This window comes from Drosophila albomicans, chromosome 2R (genome assembly GCF_009650485.2).
Source record: "Drosophila albomicans strain 15112-1751.03 chromosome 2R, ASM965048v2, whole genome shotgun sequence".
Lineage (NCBI taxonomy): Eukaryota > Metazoa > Arthropoda > Insecta > Diptera > Drosophilidae > Drosophila > Drosophila albomicans.
Genome location: NC_047631.2, coordinates 31,557,447 through 31,563,432, shown reverse-complemented (window position 1 = coordinate 31,563,432; position 5,986 = coordinate 31,557,447). Strand labels below are relative to the sequence as shown.

The 5,986-nt window shown below is 36.8% G+C and overlaps 1 long non-coding RNA gene across 1 annotated transcript; it reads right to left on the bottom strand.

The window, feature by feature from the left end:
- Window positions 1-4,176: 4,176 nt before the first annotated feature.
- On the bottom strand, window positions 4,177-5,274 carry LOC127566010 (uncharacterized). Its single transcript, XR_007955348.1, has 2 exons — window positions 5,032-5,274; window positions 4,177-4,383 (listed from the first exon to the last, which is right to left on the bottom strand). It is a non-coding gene; the product is annotated as an uncharacterized LOC127566010 (long non-coding RNA).
- Between the last annotated feature and the right edge of the window lie 712 nt (window positions 5,275-5,986).

The window sequence follows — 5,986 nt, the reverse complement described above, 5'->3', positions numbered from 1 at the left end:
TTCTAAATAATCACTGTGTTGTGTGAAAATTGGCAACAAAGCTTGAAGGGAATTTAAATATTATGAAATTAGAGTATACTTCAATATAAAAATGCTATTTTAAATTAAACAAAGCGTAATTGATCGATTACTAAATAACGGAAACTTCTATTGATTCAACATTTGCAATTGCAACTCGAAAAGAGTAGAAAATCATCACAGTTCTGCGTGAAAATTGGCAACGTAGCTTGAAGGGAATTTTAAAAGTATAAAATTAGATTATACTTCAATATAAAAATGCTATTTTAAACTAAAAACAACGTAATTGACCAATTTCTAAATAATAAACCTTTTATTGAATCAATATTTGCAATTGCAACTCGAAAAAAGTAAAAAATCACCACAGTTCTGTGTGAAAATTGGCAACGTCGCATTCTTGGACAGGCGCTTCCTTCAACCATGGGCTGATAAAGAAAACAGAAGACACACAACAAAGGCCATAGACAAAACTGTAGTTGCAGCTGTATGCGTGTGCGTTTGTTTGTTCCTCTGCTAAAAAAAAGAGTTATATGTGTGTGGACACACATCTTTCATGTGTGTGTGTGTGTGTTTGTTGTATTCATGCCACAGCAAAGATACACACAACAAACGAGTGTGTGTGTGTGTGTGTGGCGTGTTCTATGAGTTCTTTGTTATGGTCCTCTCGTTGTGTCTTGTGCCCCAATGCCCACAATGTTGCAGCAACTTTACGTAAACCTCATTTGCCGTCTAGTCGCTGTTGCTATCTCTCTGTATAGCTAGCTTTTTTCCCCCTATCTCTATCTCTTTTTCTCTGCACGCAGTTTGTACTTTTTTGTTGCTTTCTTTCTTTAGTTTACCGACAACACAAAATTACTTTTTGTGGCTTTTGCCGATGCTCTTTCCACGTCTCTTTCCCTTCCCTTCCTCTCGCTCTTTATCTGTCTCTCTCTCTTTCTCGCTCTGCACATGTCTTCAGTCCATTGGCGTTTATCTTTGTTTGTGTTGAACGTCGTTTAGCTTTTGCTTATTGCTTTTATTTATTTGTTACTTCTCTCTATAAAATAACACTAACTGTTGGACGCGCTTCCTCTTCTTGTCACGAGTTCATTCAACTGTCAAAATACTCAACACACACACACACATACGAATACATAAAAAGTATCTCACGCTGCGCATAGAAATTGAAATAAAATTAAAAGTATCTATGTCTTTGTGTGTGTATTTTTTATTAGCTTTGCCTTTGCCTTTGCTTTGATTTTTTTTCTTTTTTTCGTTTTTTTGATTTCATCTCGTGTTCCCCGAAGTTTTTGCCCTTTTGCTTTTGTCTCTATTTTCGTCATCGTTTGCAGCTGCGTTTTTCAGCTTTTCGAAATAAAAAAGATAAAATGCTGTTCTTCCATTCATCGCGTCTAAATTTAACTTTAAATTCTAAACAGACAACACGATTTTGCAGGCTAAAGAAAGATTTGTTCATCTTCTCGATATCCGCATCTGCTGCAGTCGCATTCACTTCACCTCACCTCACACTTCACCTCACCTCACACTTCACCTCACCTCACACTTCACCTCCCCCCTCGCGTCAAGCTTTACTGTGTAACGAATGCATTTTGTGTAAAAGTTTTTCGTTGTTGATTTTTCTATTTTTGTGTGTGCATCGGCATTGTGTGTGAATTCACGCCAGACCTCCAAAATGCACTCAACATGCAGAGCGCAACTATTTTTGTATCTTACAGATACAATATACTCCAATATACTAAGAAAATAGATACTGCATTTTTCGTTTCTTCTGTGCGCGCATATGGCGCACTTTATTTTTGGGGCGTGTCAACATTGAGATATATGCATATTTCTCTTCTACAATTTCGAGTCTAATGAAATGCGCTGTATTTTTGAGATTTTGAGAGGTGAACGAATTCTTTCGAGACTTTCAAAGTTAAGGCTACGTGTGGCAAGAAAAAGTGTAGCTAGGGAACTAGAATATCTATTTCTAGTGGGACAATATGAAAAGGAATATATGAGAAATAGCTTTTATTTTTTTCTTTATGTAACTTTAATAACTTTAACAAAAATCTACAATTTATCAAGACTTCTTATTCCTTAAATTTGTATTTCAGTTTACTCTCTTCTCAAAAAATCTAGACTTATTTTTCCATAAATAACTGGGTCTATTAAATTTTAGTCTCTTTATGTAATTATATCATTTTAATATTGTATTAGAAAGATAATAATATAAATAAAGATATATTAATATATTTTAGATGGAAATAACTTCCTAACATTTAAAAATTTATCTTTACTTCACTTTCAGCATTAACTGTATTTATTATTAATATTTTTTAAATCGTTTTAAGCTATGGAATAATTCAGAAATACTTTTTCCCCACAAACAAAACTTTTTCTATCAATAACTAAGACTATTAAAATGAAAAATAAAGAAGTAAATTTACTTTTAATAATACTGAATAAAGAATAAAATATTTACCAACTGTCAATGCCATTTTCAAAAAGTGTAAAGTACAATCTCAAATGTATCTAGCCTATGTTTTAATCTATTTTAGCCTTGTCAGTTGTCATGAACAACTTGTAATCCAATGTTGTAAATCTGTTTGACACTTGACAGGTTTTAGAACAAACTGTGAATTGAATGTGGCTCGCTGTGGAAATGGCCAAACTTTGATTAACTAAAATCCAGTTAAATAAATTCAATTATAACGCTTTAAAAACAACAACAGCAACAACAGTGAAATGAATTGTGCAAAAGTTTGCAAACGAAAGAGAAGAAGCAGCTGTAACAGCAATGACAACGGTATTTTACATATAGATGTGTGTGTGAAGTCTGAAGTTTACTTGTGATTGTTGTTGTTGCTGATGAGTCGCAGCAAAAGCAGCGAAGCGAACAGCGACCGCAGCAGCGCAAAAACAAAGCAACTAAACAGACAACAAACAACACACACACTAACACACACACACAGCGACTGCCGCAAGCAGAAACACAAACACACCCACAAACCCACACACTCATGCACATTCACAGATAAGTAAACATAAAGAAGGAGACAGAATGGAGGCAGCGAGCGAGCAGCGACGTCGCTGCCGACGCCAACTGAGGCCGTTGTCTGTTTTTCGTGTGTATCCAACGCTGCATCTCAGCAACAACAGCAACAAAACAGAGCAACTTATTTTTGTTTAGCTGCTGCCACGTTTTTTCTGCTCTCTCTCTTTTGTTGTTTTTCGTTTTTAGTTTTTTTTTGCTGTTTCTGTTTGCTGCTGCGTCTTTGGAGTTTGTGCTTTGTGCGCTTTTTATGGATTTCTCTTTCGGCTTGGAATTTTGCAGCCGCAGCAACAAAGCAAAAGCAAAGCGTCGAAACGGAAAGAGAAATGAATTGAATTCGAGGCTTTCAGAAAGAGAGAGAGAGAGAAAAAGACGCAAGGTGAAGAAAACATAGAAACAACAAAAGCAGCAGCAGCAAATTTGCAAGCGCTTTTTTAATTGACAGGCGAATGCAGACGGCGGTCAAGCCGCCTAAATCCCACGCATGTGTGTGTGTGAGTTGTAAGCGAGTCGAACTAGTTGCCATAATTGGCTGTCTGTCTAAGCGTTCTTTTTTTTTTGGTTTTACCTTTTAATTGGAACTTTTGCGATCAAAACATGTTGCCAAGCATGTTTACCTTTACAGCAACAATGTTGTTGCAACATTGTTAAGCAATCAATTGAAACATATGGTCACATTGCAAGAATGTTGAGCAATTAGTTGCCCCCTCCCGCTCGCACACACACTACACCATATGATCATCAAGGTCTCTTTTGCCAACCCGCTTCCGCCCATTATTATTATGCTGCTCTTTCTAACCACAAAATAAATATGAAGCAGGCTCATTTCCGTCGTTCAATGTTATCGACAGCTCGCACACACAATCATTTTTTTTTTTCAAATATACGTAATGCATAGGCGAATGCAAGAAAATAAACCGCTTGTGCTAAAGAAACACACAATAACAATCAAAAGAGAGCGCGTAACCGCGTACAGGGTGTTTGCTGGTCGAAAACATAATATAGGGTGCTACTCACATTTCACGCCGCCCTCGCTCGTTCTTCTTGCTCGCTCGCTCGCAATCTACAATTTTTTGCTGCTTCTGTTTCGCTTGATGAAAGTCTTTTTAGTGCTTATTCCATTCGTTGTTGTTGTTGTTGTCGTGTGACATTTTCGGCGCCTTTTTGTTGGTGTTGTTGTGGTTGCGAAGAGGAAGACATGCAAAATACGATTCGACGAAACCTCAAGATTGTTTTTGTTGCTTTGCTCATACACCTTGCACTATTATTATTACTTTTTTTTGCTTTGCTTTTGCTTCGTTGTTGTTATGCGATTAAAATTTTAGCATGCGCTGCAAAAAATACACGAATAATATTAAAAACTTTGCTCTTTGCACATTTATATTTCTTTTTACACTTTTCAGCTGCTGAGGCGGTTGCTGCTGCTTTTTTTTCGTATTCTTATTCTTCGCACGCACACAATCACAATATGCACACGCACACGCTCACACGTACACGGGACGACGACGACAATCGGCGGTAATCGCTTGTGCTCTGCTTCTTCTTCTTGCTTGCACTTATTGAACAAACAGACGACGCAGCCTCTTATTGCGCTTCTTCTTGCTTGATCGAACTACTTTTCTTCTTCTTTTGTATTATTATTTGATGTTGTAATTTGTGTATTTCAATTTGAATTTGCTGTAAACTTTATTTTCAACTTGAAGCACTCGCGGCGCACATAGAAAAGCACAGACTCACACATATATACAGATAAACAAACACAAACACACACACGCGGGCACTCGCACACAGACGAGAGCGTGCCGACTCCGAATATTTTACTTTTCTTTAAGCCATTTTCGTCGTCACATTTACAGCAAGAGGAGAAGCACACAAGCAATTTAGATGGTTTGGCTTCTCTTTCACACCGCCCCGCATCAATGATGGGCACTGATTTGCTGACTCGCTCTATCGCGTGCGCTGCATATACAAACACTCACGTAATTGGGAACTTTATGTATTATGCTTATTAAAGCATTTGTTGCCTGCCATTCGCCTGCTCGTACTGCAATTTGTGTGTCAAACTCACTGCTGCACTTGGGTAATAACGAATGCAATTTGTTGCATATATACTTTAGAACGAAAAATACATATGTGTATTGTATAATTAAGTATTTCTCTTCTACAAGCCAAGTTAAATACACACACGCGCAGCGGCAGCACACGTCCGTACCGTTCAAGCGAGAGCGAGAAACAAAACATAAAAGAAAATGTGAAAAAGAGAGACCGTTTGCAGTGTGGCCACTCGTGAAAATGGTCAAATCAGCTGAAAATGCACAATCAGAATACTAGTTTGTTAGCGCTCATGAAAACTTCTCACTAGAAATGTAGATTACAAGCAAGACGCACTTACGCGAAATAGAATTATTTAATGTCTTCAAAATATTTGCTAAATTCTTAACTTCGTTGAAGAATAACCCAAAATAAAGATCAAAGTATTCATCATATCAATCAGCTTTTGCAATGATGTAGTGGTGTTTTCCAACACCAACTATTTGTCGAGGTTTGGTATCGATAATAAATCGATTACCACGACATTATCAATATCGATGTAGCTACCTTGAGCAGTGTGACCTTTCGCTACATAGATAATACAATAGATAGATGCGCTGCTTGTGCGGTATTGTAGAATAATACATAATTATTTCATTAAACATGGTCAGCTTGTTGAGAAAAATAAAAAGATTATATTTTTAGGGAAATATGAACTTAAAATATTATTTAAAAACTTGCGCCTATTTTGAATGCACTTTTTAAGAAATTGTTCCATATCTAATAAAGTGTTGCTATAGTAGAAAGTGCGGCTTGGTATATTTCGGTATATTTAGCTATGTAAAAAAGTCCATTCCGAAATGCAGCTTGCAGGCACTCTGCCGGTCACTAAGTAATTCAGTG